Raw genomic sequence first — 14,339 nt, forward strand, 5'->3', positions numbered from 1 at the left:
GAACCTCTTTAAAAACTCTGTGTTCTTTATTTATCTTACCATATTACATCTAAATTATATCACTTATCACTTACAATTAAGACCCATTGTCGTTGGCTAAAAGTGAGGTCAACAATCAGAATATGCACATAGTCTTGGATTAATCTACATTTGAGAAATTTACTATATGAATTTCTTAAAAACATAAATTCTGATTTCCAAACAACAATAATAATACTAACAAAGAAATACATGTAAGAAAAGCTCAAGATTGCCACCAATGGGGACTAGGTCAAGGTTTCCATCAAAATTAAATACGTGAATGCGACTACCTGAGCTACCAGCATAAAAAATAACGGCATAAGAAGCCTGGGATCTAAGTGATGTTGGCAAAACCTTGCGATTAGAAATGGAGTATTTACAATGCTTAGGCATCACGTAAATAATAAATGTAACGAGAAGCAAAGGCATAGAAATGAGCAACAAAATCTTTCTATACCTCTGGATCTTATCCCCTATAGAATCATGACCCAGAGGCCGACCCCCACCAGGACGCTTCGACATTTTCTCCAATTCAAAAAAGCTCTAACTATGATGATATGAAGATGATGATCCTGATCCTGATCTGACGGTGGAAAAATTGTATGACCTTCTAATAGCTCAGCAGATGATGACGATCGATATCGGATATGACCGTTTGTGGCCGCAGAACGGACCCTTCTACTTCCCTTCATATACGGTCTCCAACTCTCTCCTTCGTTAATTTTTGGCTTATGGCTTTATTATAGAATCTAATTCTTCAATTTTGAAAAATGATTTCATCAAATTTTAATACTTTAACAAGTCAGGGTTAGACATTTGGAAGGGGACAGTCCATATCGGAGATGGTGAGTTTTTGGGCGATGATCGAATGTGACACAATGCTTGATCAAGATTGTTACAACCAAATATGGAAGCATGGGAGGTTGAAAAGACTATGCCGAGATAAAATTGTTGGGTTTTATGCCCTAAATAAAACTCTATTTCAATGTAATCTTTATCTTTTAAATATCAATAAAGAAATAGAAGTATTTTCATCACTTATTGTGTCATTTAGATCATGTTATCATTTATTTGTTTATTTAATTTATAAATTCATCCAAACCCTTATCACATTTATATTCTTGTATATTGTGTCGTCAGCACAGTGGAAAGTAATCAAGATTATGTGATTAAATATATATTCCTAGATTTATCAGTACACAGGGTTTAACTGATATAATAATATAGAACATAGTTTACTTGCACCTTGGATAAATGCTATGTTCTTTCCAGGGCATTGGTTAAAGTAAAGTTTGGGTTGGATGCATGGAGTATGCATCGGAAGGGACCGATATTGAATTTTGAATCAGATATGATAAACTTACCGTAATATCTATTCAATTCAATATCACCTAGTTGATCCTAGATCAAATGATCTTAATCCTGACATGGTTAGGTTCGATCTCAAGAGTATTATACATGTTCTTTGATTTGTTAGTTAAGCCTACTTTTTGGTCAGGGTGATACGTACATTTTGGGAACATGGTAGTTCAATTGAGTGGGAGCGCTAAACATCGATATGAAATCTATAGCTTCTTTCTAGACATAGAAGTGAAATGATGATTTCCTTTGAGCTTAGCTAAATAGAGATAAATGGTTGAGTACTCATTTTAGTGATTATGTTTAGTTCACTAAAATATCATTTATAGGTGCCTAAGTGTTTTAAGGATAATATACATTGAAGGGTGTAACGGTAATTTAATCCCTATACAATGTAGATCATCTATAGAGGATCATTGATTATAGAGATTATAACAATGGATAACTAATAGCGTATCTATATCGTGGAACATATAGAGCGTTCTATATAACTGAGAGTGCAATTCCAAGTTCTATGAGTGGATGCAACAAGGAATTAATAAATCAGTGAATTTACTTGGTAAATTCTGGGTCTGCTTATTGGAAGCTCAGATATATAGGCCCATGGTCCCCATACTAGTTGAGACAATACTACTTTTAAGACTCGGTTAATTTATTTTGATTAATCAATTATAATTCTAAAATTAGACTATGTCTACTTTATGAATTTTTTCACTAAGCAAGGGCTTAATTGTGAAGAAAGAGTTTCTAGGGTTTGTTTGTTAATTAAGAGACTTTGATTAGTCTAATTAATAAATATATATTAAATGACAATATTATTTAATAATTAGTTTTTAGTTATTAAATAATTAGAATTAGCATTTAAGTGGTTAAATTGGAAAATTGGCATTTTTGAGAAAATAAGATGGAAAAATGACAAAATGGCAAAATTGCAAAGTGGGACCCATTATCCAACTCATGGCCAACCACTTATATAGCAATTTACCATTTATTTTTTTCATTATTTTAATGCTAAATAAATCTAACGTAACCCTAGGCGGTTTTCTATAAATAGGTACTGATGGCTTTAGGGAAAATATGATGCATCCCTTTCCTTCAGATAAAATTTGAGCCTTCTTCCTATACCCTCGCCGAAACCTCTCTTCTAAACTGAGCCTATAGTGAAAGGGTGATTGCCCACACACATCAAGCAGTATCTCAATCATAGTGTGTAAGGCTGTGAAGAATCCAGATTCAAGAGAAGGACATTCAGGCTCAAATCTTGGTGATACTCTACTACAAAAAGGATACAAGGGTTAGAGATCTGAGCGAAAGAAGACATTATATTCTGTTGCTACCACTGTAAGGTTAGTTATACTTTATATGTGTTTATTTCATATCATTTTAGAAGTTCATATTTAGGATGTTAAATAACATACGTATTAGTAAATCTAAGATCCTGGTAAAATAATTCCAACAAAAATTTCTTTAAAATTCAATGGGTGAAGATCAACTTTAATCGTATAGCACCATCGTTCAATCGCCAAGGCTCAAAACCTACAATAGGTGATTCATGATTGATATCACAGGAGTCTGGGTACATACGGCTTAAGGATTTAGTTTACATATATTTTAAAGTTAAGGGGAGGATCAATTTCTGTTAAGTTTAATAGAATAAAAAAATTAAAACACCGTTAAACCAAGAATTGACGTTACATAGTCATTTTTAATGTATAAAGATATAATAATAATACTATATATATTTTAGAATTATATATTTAGATGTCACATATATATCCCAAGTGTTTTTTTAACACTATATATATACTGAGTATTTAAGAATTAAGTGTAAATATTTTTTAATTAATTAATATTTATTAATAATACTAATAAAAAATAAAATGCTCAATAATACTAATTAAATACTTATTTTTAAATAGATATTTTAGAGTTATTATTTATTAAAGTAATAAAAAATTGATAAAAAAAAAAAGAGAATCAAGGAGAGAACAAATAATGCTAATTAGAGAAATATTAGAATAACATGTCACCGCTTCCTATCTTTCCTTTACATATATATATCTTTATATATATATATAGATAGGTAGATATATAGATTTTAAGATTTTTTAAATTAAAAAAACTATTTTTTTTAGAATTAAAAAAGAAACTATAATTTTAAAAATTGATAAAAATATCTTTATTTGTTATAAAAAGTAAAAAAAAAAATTATAAAGTTTTGTGAAATGTTAAACAATGTGAGAATATGATTATTAATTGAGGAAATTACATCAAATATGAGATTTTAAAAAGAAGATTGAAAAATATGGCAGTGTTTTATTAGGCCACATTTTATGGCATTTTAAGCTTTTTGGACTTTTTTATGGAAATGACATTTCCATATATTTGCAAAAGAAAAATAGAAAGCCCATATTTCTATTTTTTTTTGGGTAGAAGAGGTATTGGATCACTAATGCACTCCCTCAAACCTTTGAACGAGAACCAGAGAGACGATGAGCATCGTCTATGGTGAAACAGTGGCACTTGACGAGGCTGATTGGAGGGTCAAAACAACGCCATTCGATGGTGTGATTAATCGCAAGCAGTGAAGCTTGGGAGGGGATTCGATGGGAAAGGTGGTGGTGGGTTTAACTGCAATTGTTGATGCCAACCGTCATTGATTTGAATGTAGTAATTATTTTTTTGTTCGATTATCGTTTGTGCCAACCGTCTCTCTATATTGACTAGAGACTTTTTCATTGAAATGTAATTTGATTTTGCTTCCTATGTAATTTGATTTCATTTTTAATTTTAGTACGCTTTTTTCATTTCTTTGATTTTCAAGAATAGTTTATCATTTACGCTTCTTTTTTCACTTTAGTTACATTTCTTTTGATCATTATGAGCATATTTCACAATCTTTTTATACTACTTTGAATTTTTCTTTGGCTTGATGTATTCTTCTAAAATTAAAGACATTCTATTTTCATGTTATGATATTTTTTAGCATTAAAATTTCGTTTAATTGTAGCAAAAAGGAAAGGAAAAAAAAGTTGTAGTTTTGTTATTATGGTTTTGATTTTTACATTTCAAGTCAAAACTTGATAAGGATATGAACGAGTGATGAATTATAATGTGTGGATTTTAACTCTCTCTTAATAAATTTAGACTATTTTCTTTCATGTTAGTTATTAGTAAGTTTAGACTTAGGTTCTGTTATGTAAATTTTTTATTTTACTTAATTATTGAGAACTTTCATTTGATAAGTTAATATTTAAAGGGTGTTAGAGATATTGTTTGTTAACCGGTTTTGGTTTCTGTATCTAATAGTTGGTTTGTTGTTTTGGGTTTGAAGTTTAAATTTTTATTTTAATTATTTAGGTAATTAATTTTCGTCAATTAATTTTTAATTTATTTGTTTTTTCCGATTTTGTTATATTAGATTTCTGCTCAATTGTTTTATTGTAATTGTTTTTTGTGTTCCAATCGATTTTTTGATTGTTTTAGCTATTTTATGTATTTGTTTTATTTTTTTAGTTAGTTATAATAGTAATAAACTGGTTTCTGTGGTTAATTATTAGTTATGTTATTTTATGTAATTGAATTCAAAATTTCAGCTTTTAATTTAGTTTTTCAAGTAATTGGTTTTTATTTGGTTGATTTTTGTTACTAGTTTCTTTATGTTAAATTTCAGAACATATTGAACATGTATAATACTCTTGAGATCGAACCTAACCATATTAGGATTAAGATCATTTAATCTAGGATCAACAGGTGATATTGAATTGAATAGATATTACAGTAAATTTTAATATATCTAATCAAAATTCAATATCGGTCCCTTCCGATGTATACTCCATACATCCGATACTGGTAAACTTTGCCAATGCCCTGGAAAGGACATAACACTTATCCAAGGTGTAAGAATACCTATCACTGATTATATCATGCCAGTCTAAATCCAGTGAACTGACAAATCAGGAAATAAACTTTCGAACATATAATTAAGATTATATTCCACTGTGTTGACAACACTATAATCATTAACAAATTCATATGTTCTGGACTTAAATAGAATTCATACATTATATGCATATAATCATGAAATAAATCATGTGAACCATGCAACATAAAAATGTTATCTTTGATCTTTATTATTAAGTAAATCCACTACTACAATTTTTACATTTAGTGACACAATTTAGTGACACGCACAAAAACTGCATGTCACTAAATGTTTTAACTAATATTTAGTGACGCGCATTGCGTGACAGTAAAAAATTACATTATGATTCATAATGCGGGTCACTAAAACTTTGGAGTGTCACTAAAAGCTTATTTATTTATCTATTTATTTTTTAAAAATATAAATATACAGTGACGCGCACTGTACAACTCTAAAAGTGTTTAAAATCACACCATGCATGTCACTAAAGACTCAATATAAAATTAAAAAAATATACATAAAAAAAATAAAAAACATGTATTAAATTGTGAAATGGCCGGACACGGTACTCTAGGCTCCTTTTTTTTCTCTTAATTTATTTATTAAAGGCAATTAGGGAAAAATAAAATAAAAAAATAAATATGGTATAAAAAGGATGTGTTGAAACCCTAATCCCATTCCCACTAACTTTCTCTTACAAACAAAACTTAATCTCCTCTCTATCTCGTCCATATCTCTCTGACTCTACCTCCCGTTTTTTTGTTGCAGCGATGGTAAGCCATCAACTCTACCCCAAAAAATCAACACTCATCTCTCTTTCTCTCTTCCCTTGAACGACGGCACTGTCAGGCGCGAGCTTCATCGAACTTCCCTTGAACGACGGTTCATTCTCTCCCTCTGGTTTCTGGCCCGAGCTTCGCACAAACCTCAGTCTCCGGTCTTCTTCCCCAACGACAGGCTACCCGTCATCGTCCACGAGCCATCATCATCAACGAGCCATATTCCCACGAGCACTATGTTTAAGATCTGTTTTTTTTTTTTTAAAAAAAAAAATGAAACTCGTTTTAGATCTGGTTTTATAATTTCATTTTTGATGTATAAATTTTTATTAAGTTTAAGAAATTTTGGGGACGCAGGAAACGCGGAGTCGAAGAGCTGGAGCGGTTGGAGCAGGTGACTGGCGGCGCCGGCGACTAAGTTTAAGACTTATAACTTGAGATTTGTATTTAGGTTTTTGTTCTATTAATTTTTGTATTTTTTTTTCTTTAAAGATTAGGGATTTGAGATGTTTATCCCCATTTGTTTATAAATTTTGGATGTAAGTGTATTTTTTTTGAGAAATGATTTAAGTATTTTTTTTAGTTCTGTATATATTTTGTTATAATTTTATTATATAGGTTTTATATATAGTCAAATTAAAACATATTAAGTTTTGTATATAATAATTAAATTATATCATTAAATATTTTATTATATATAATTAAATCATTATTATAAATTTATAATATATAATTGAACTAAAAAATTTAAATATTATTAATTTTCTAAAAACTAAAATTGTAAAATTAAATAAAAAATATAAAAATATAATATTAATCTCTTAATTAAAAAAAATTATTAATTTTCTAAAAATAAATTATAAAAATTATTTTGAGAAAATTATATTATTTTTTTAAATTTTCTTTTTTAATATAGTGGCACTTTTTGTGTGTCACTATATCTCTAAAAATAATAATAAAGAATTAAAAAAAGAAAAAAAAAAGATATAGTGACACTTTTTGTGTGTAGCTGTTACTTTTCCAGTCTGACAAAATTTAACTTTAAACGCCTATAGTGACGCGCAGTGAGTGACTGTAAAAGGGTTAAGTGACACGCATGAAGTGTCACTAAAGATTGTCTTTCCAGTCACCCTCATTAGTGACGCGCGGTGAAGTGTCACTAAATAATTTTAGAGTCACTCAATGTGTATCACTAAAACTCATTTTTCTAGTAGTGATCTGATTATATTAAAATGAGTTTTATTTAGGGTACAAAACCCAACAAAAACATGTTTAATAGGTTTTATAGGTTTGAACTTATTTCACTGGGTTTACAAGTTTAGTACTGGTTTCACAGGTTCGATACTGGTTTCACAGTTTCAAAATTGGTTTCATAGGTTTTAAGGATTATGTCATGGGGCTGCTCCATTATATGATGTTATTGTATATTTTTTATTTTAAGTTTCTTTTTTTTTTATTATTATTTTGTTTCTAGGTTCAAAGCTGGTTTAGATTATATTTGCGATTAGTATTTTGTTATGCATTGTGTATTGTTTTGATTATATTTGTGATTAGTATTTTTTTTTTTTTGTATTTTTGTGTTTGTGTGTGTGCTTCTTTTTTTTATTAGGTTGATTGATGAAACTAGTTTCAGTCAACTTTAGTGTTCAATTTTTATTGGGTCGAGAAACTGGTTTCACAGGGTTCACATGTTTGAAACTAGTTTCACAGATTTGAGGGTTCTGTTAATGGGGTTGCTCCATATTATGATATTAGTGTATATTTTTTATTTTAAGTTTCTTTGTATTATTTTATTTTTAGGTACGAAACAGGTTTTTATGTATTTTTAATTGGTCATTTAATATAATTAGTCTCTATGATTTAATTCTATATAGATTTGTTTTAAAAAAATTGTGGTATGTCTTATTATTTTATTAATTTTCATAATTGGTTTCTTTTAAGTAACGAGTTTTCATAATTTGTTTTTTATTATTTTTCATTACTGAGTTTTAAGTTTCAGTTTTTTTTTTTGATTATTCAAAAAACTGGTTTTGCTTTACTAACTGGTTTCCCTATGTTAGAATGTTGACAAAGTGATAAACGAAACTGGTTTTTGACTACATATTATAATCTATTTTTTTGTTTTATGTGATTGTGGAGTGTTTGTTATTAAGTTTGTTGACTTGTTTATTCGTGAAAAAATTGATGAGATTCCATCTAAGATGGTCGATATGGTATCAAGATGATCTTGTTGTGAGTTTGTTTATTCATGCTACCAAAAAACAAGTTGGTGGTTACATAACAGATGATGAAACGTTGAAAAGAAAGGAAAAGACAAAGGATAAGGCAAAGGCAAATGAGAAAAGATGAATGATTAAATGTTTTTATAATTAGTTTCTTTTTGTTGGATATATATTTCTATATTGTTGAAAAACTAATTTCTTTTACTTGTCTTTTGAATTTAGTAGATAAATACAATGTTATATAGTTTAAATGGATATATTTTGTAAAGAGAGGATGTTGAATGAATCAACTTTTTATTACATTTATGTTACATGATTTTGATTTCTAGTTAAGTTTTTATTTATTTGTTTATTTTTTCAATAACTTTTTAAGAATATTTACTTCGTATTGATCTAATTTTTACACTGTATTACTTTATTTTATTAAAATATTGAAAGTATAGTTTAATTATTTTTTGTAGGTTAATTGTATTTAAAGCAGTTTTTTTGATAATATTTAAATGACATTATTTGATATTTGTAAGTAAGTTAGTTTTTGAATTTACTTTATACTTATTAAGTAAAATTAATTATATTTCATGCAATTTTATTACATACTTTAAATTTATTAATATCTAAAATATATGAAATACTCCAGATTTTTTAAAAGCAAAGTATATTACTTATTGTTTCTCATACTTGTCTGTTAAATTAATATACATTATATAATTTGTATTATATTTGTATTTATTTATTGCATCAACAATTTTTTTTTTTTTCAATCAATCATATAAATTTTTCACATAATGTTATTTACTATTATATTTTATTATATACAGAGATTTATATTAAGCAATAAAACAGAGAAAGAAAAAGGATTGTGGTATTGCATGAGAGAGCTGCTTCAAAAAATAATTTTGTTTTTTTAATGTTTTGTATGGCTTTTTTCATTTATAAACCCATATTTTTAGTTTGTTTTGTTAAGAAATGCCATATATTGTGACATTAAATTTTCATGCCATATTTATCTAAACTTTCTCATTTTTTTCCATAGTTTTGTAAATACCCCTTATTAATTAGAGAAAATTCATTATTCACTTATCGGTATTATTTTATCATATATATTTTAGTGTTTTACATATTTTTTTTAATACTAAAATTTTATAAAAATAATTAATAAATCTTTATAATTAATTAAGAAAAAATAAATTAAATAATAAAAATATTTTATTCAACTACTATATATATATAAAAAAACTAATTTTGTTACAAAGAAGATTAATACACTTTATTTATAAGTTGTTCTAAAATTATTTTTTTAGCAAAATTTCAATGTGAATAAGTTTAAAGGTCGTATCCGCTGATACGTTTTGCAGTCTCTCAGGTTTGAGAGTTTAGTTCTGAGTCTTGGTTTTTGTTCAATTCTGATTGGTTCGAAGGTCTTCAATGGCGTCCAGTAGCAGCGAGGAAAGAGGGCTAGATGCAGGGAGAGAAACGATCTCTTTGGATGAGGAAGAGACGGAAGTTCTACAGCTTCAAGGTATCAATACAGAGGAAGTGTCGATTGACACCAGATGGTGCTTAGTGGGCAAGCTTTTGACGGGCAGAGTCTCAGATTTTAATGTGTTCCAAAACATGATGGCATTCCTTTGGCAGCCGGGAATGGGAATGTACGTCAAGGAGCTTAATCCGAATCTGTTTCTCTTTCAATTCTATCACGAGATTGATATACAAAGAGTCATTGACGGAAGCCCATGGACATACGATCGTAAGCCTTTTATTTTTACAAGGTTGAAGGAAGGAGATAACCCGAGGATGATCGAAATCAACAACCTTGATATGTGGGTGCAAATACACAATCTACAAACGGGAAACATGACTCTTAGTGTTGTTATGGCACTTGGGAATTTCATTGGTACGTTCATAGACTCGGATCCTAACAACTTTGTGGGAGTTTGGCGAGATTACCTACGTGTGAGAGTCCGCTTGGATGTCAACAAACCTATCAAGCGACGAATGAAGATTAGCATTGACAACTCTTCCTGGTATTGGGCCAATTTCAAGTATGAAAAAATCCCAACTTTTTGTTTCATTTGTGGGATAATCGGTCACTCAGAGAAGTTTTGCCCCAGATTGTTCTTGAAGCCTTTACACTTACACGACAAACCTTACGGTTTGGATCAGAAGGCACAGATGCAGAGGCGACAGTCGACCCTTGGTGCTCAATGGCTCAGGTCAGGTGCGGTGGTGCGTGAAACTCCGGGAAGCAGCTCCGTACAGGGTGGTTTTCCTTGTCCTAGATCAGTGGAGAGAATCGGGGATTTGATAGGCAAGGATCATGGTAATGATAATCTTCATGATATTGTGCCAAGAGAGGGGCGGAATCTTAGCAAGATTACACAAGGAATAATTGAGGAAGATTTGACTTTAAATGTCAATAGTAATGGAAACTTTTTTGATTCCACAATCACCACAATGGTTGACTCTAAGAGAAGAAGACCCGATTCCACTTTAGGAAACTTTGGGGGTCCACGTATGAATGTAGTTTCGGCTACAGATGATGACATGGAGCAAGATGGTTCGAGGCTTTCAAAAAATGGGATGGTGGGCTCTGGTTTCCAGGCCCGCCAGGAGCAATGAGTTGTTTAAGTTGGAATTGCCGTGGGCTTGGGAACCTGCGGGCCTCACAATTCTTACGAGACCTTGTGTCTCAAAAGAAGCCCAATTTACTTTTTCTTTGTGAAACTTTATGTAATAAGGCTAGTTTGGAAAGTTTAAGAGCCCAACTGGGGTTTGAAGGTTGTTTTGTGGTGGAAGCCCGTGGTCATAGTGGTGGGCTTGCTCTTCTTTGGAAAGAAGCTAGTGAAGTTGTCATCCAAGGTTTCTCTTTTAATCATATAGATGCCACGGTCCATATGGTGGGGCTGCCTCCTTGGCGTCTCACTGGCATTTACGGGGAGCCAAAAAGAGAACTTCGGTCTCAAACTTGGGACCTCTTTCGGTCACTCAAAAATGATAGTCTTCTCCCATGGTGTCTCTTGGGCGATATGAACAACTTGGGGTCGCATTTAGAGAAGAAAGGAGGAAGGAAGTATCCAGACCGACTCATTGAGGGATTTCTTAAGGCTTTAGACGATTGTAATTTGATCGATATGCCTCTTCTTGGTTACCCGTTCACTTGGGAGAAAGGAAGAAACAGTACCGAGTGGATTGAAGAAAGACTTGATAAAGCTCTTGTCACCAACTCTTGGCTTTCAATATTTCCACAGTCTTCACTGCTCAACTTGGAATTCTCAACAAGTGACCATTGCCCTTTGTTATTATTCTTTAAAGGTAACACTCCTCTAGTTTCTCTTCGCACTTTTCGTTTTGAGAATGCTTGGCTCCGGGAACCTTTGTGTGAGAAGCTTGTTGAAGGTTGTTGGAAGAGTTCGGCTTCAGTCACCATTCAAGAGAAAATTCAGCATTGTGGCGAAGTTCTGGGGAGATGGGGTCGGGACATAACTGGAAATTTTCGAAAGCGCATCAACGAATGCAAGAGTCAAATCCGTAATTCCAAGTGGGGTAAAGACCCGATTTCCATCCAACAACATAAAGAAGGGAAGGATAAGTTGGCGGAAGTCCTGGCTCAAAAAGAAATATTTTGGAAGCAAAGATCGAAGCAATTCTGGCTCAACTCGGGTGATAAGAACAGTAAGTACTTTCATTCAATTGCTAATTCTAGGAAGAGAAATAATAGTATTTCCCGTATCCAAGACAGTAGTGGGGATTGGGTTACTTGGGAGACTGGTTTGGCTAACGTTATTACTAGCTATTTCCATGATTTGTTTTCTTCATCTAGTGTCAACTTGGGTTCGGTTTTGGATGGTATTCGGCCAACTGTTAGCCGTGAGCAAAATGAAGACCTCTTGAGAACAATCTCTGAGGAAGAAGTTAGAAGCGCCCTCTTTCAGATGCATCCTGATAAGTCTCCTGGTCCCGATGGTATGACACCAGCTTTCTTCCAAAAGCATTGGGAAATAGTGGGGACAGATGTGGTCAAGTTTGTTCGGGATTTCTTTGATTCGGGTCAGTTTCCGGATTCCATAAATGATACTCATATTGTTCTTATACCTAAGAAGAAAAATCCCTCTCAAATGGGCGACCTCCGGCCAATCTCGCTTTGTAATGTCCTTTACAAAGTCGCCTCCAAGGTAGTGGCCAATAGAATGAAGAATGTTCTCAATTTTGCAATCTCAGAAACTCAGAGTGCTTTTGTAGCGGGAAGACTAATTTCAGACAACATTATGGTGGCCTTCGAAGTCATGCATTACTTGAAAAGGAAGACTACCGGAAAAAAGGGATACATGGCACTTAAACTTGACATGAGCAAGGCTTATGATCGTGTTGAGTGGGGATTCTTGGAAGCTATTCTGCGGGTAATGGGGTTCAATAATCGATGGATTGGTTTGGTTCTAAGTTGCGTCAACTCGGTTAAATACCATGTCATCAATAGTGGTCAGAAACTGGGGCCGATTACTCCAACCAGAGGAATTCGCCAAGGGTGTCCTTTGTCTCCGTATTTGTTCATTGTTTGTGCGGAAGGTTTCTCATCGTTGATAAGGTCTTTTGAGTCGTCTCGATGGCTCACCGGTTGTAAAGTGGCTAGAAGCGCTCCCACCATCTCCCACCTCCTGTTTGCAGATGATAGTTATATTTATTGTCAGGCCACTGATGAAGAAGCAAGTCGTGTTCTTTCCCTCCTCCGGTTATTTGAAGACGCCTCGGGCCAGAAAGTTAATCTCCATAAGTCTTCAGCCTTCTTTAGTTCTAACACGAGTTCGGTTACAAGAAGAAGGATTTGCAACTCGATGCGTATCCAAGAAGCTGGGGTGGATAGTTCGTATTTGGGTCTCCCCAGTATTGTGGGTCGCAACAAAAATGCTGTTTTGGGGTTTCTAAAAGAGAAGATGAGGAAAAGGATCAATAGTTGGGAAGGCAAATTTCTCTCTCGGGCTGGGAAAGAGATTCTCATAAAATCAGTGGTTCAATCTCTTCCCTCATATGCTATGAATGTCTTTTTACTCCCGGTTGGAACTTGTAAAGAACTCGAAAAGATGATGGCCAGTTTCTGGTGGAAGTCTAATAATTCTTCGGGTAGTGGAAGTGGTATTATTTGGATGAATTGGGATAGATTGACTAAACACAAACTCGAAGGTGGTATGGGTTTTCGTTGCTTGCGGGATTTTAATCTTGCAATGCTTGGTAAGCAGGGTTGGAGATTACTGTTTCGTCATGAATCCATAGTGGGGAAAGTATTCAAAGCAAGATACTATCCTCATGGTGACTTTCTTTCTGCGGAGCTCGGGTCAAATCCAAGCTTTGTTTGGAGTAGTATCTTTGCGGCTCGGGATGTTGTACGAGCGGGTTTGAGGAAAAGGATTGGTGCGGGATTGTCTGTGAATATTACATCAGATCCATGGCTACCTATTGTTGATCGAGCTTCTCCAATTCCTATTGTTCCAGGCCTTGATCACTTCACGGTAAACAGCCTCTTCCAAACAAACAATAGAAGCTGGGATGTCGATGTGGTAAGGGACTTATTCTCTCCTGAAGATGCTTCTATTATTCTTGGAATTCCCTTAAGTTCAATTGATGCAGACACTTGGTATTGGGTCGCTGAGAAGAATGGCTTTTATTCAGTTCGTAGTGCTTACCATCTCCTCCAAACTCTAAAGCATTCGCCGGGCTTGTCTGTTCCAAATACCAATTGGAAGATTTTATGGTCTCTTAAGACACCACCGAAAGCTAAGGACCTTGTTTGGAGAGCGGCCTCTAATTGCCTCGCTACCAAAGCCAACCTTTGCATTAAGAAGGTCTTGATTGAAAATACCTGCCCCATGTGCGGAATCTTTGCTGAAACTGAATTACACGTCCTGGTTACATGTAACTTCGCCTGGGCGTGTTGGGAATACGCTGGTCTGGCAGCTGCAAACCGAGAAGCCTCCTCTCTTGGCCATTGGCTGAGCGATTCTTTTAGCCGCCTGCAAGGGGACCTTCATAGCAGAGTTATCA

Source organism: Cannabis sativa, chromosome 4 (genome assembly GCF_029168945.1).
Source record: "Cannabis sativa cultivar Pink pepper isolate KNU-18-1 chromosome 4, ASM2916894v1, whole genome shotgun sequence".
In the NCBI taxonomy this organism is placed as follows: domain Eukaryota; kingdom Viridiplantae; phylum Streptophyta; class Magnoliopsida; order Rosales; family Cannabaceae; genus Cannabis; species Cannabis sativa.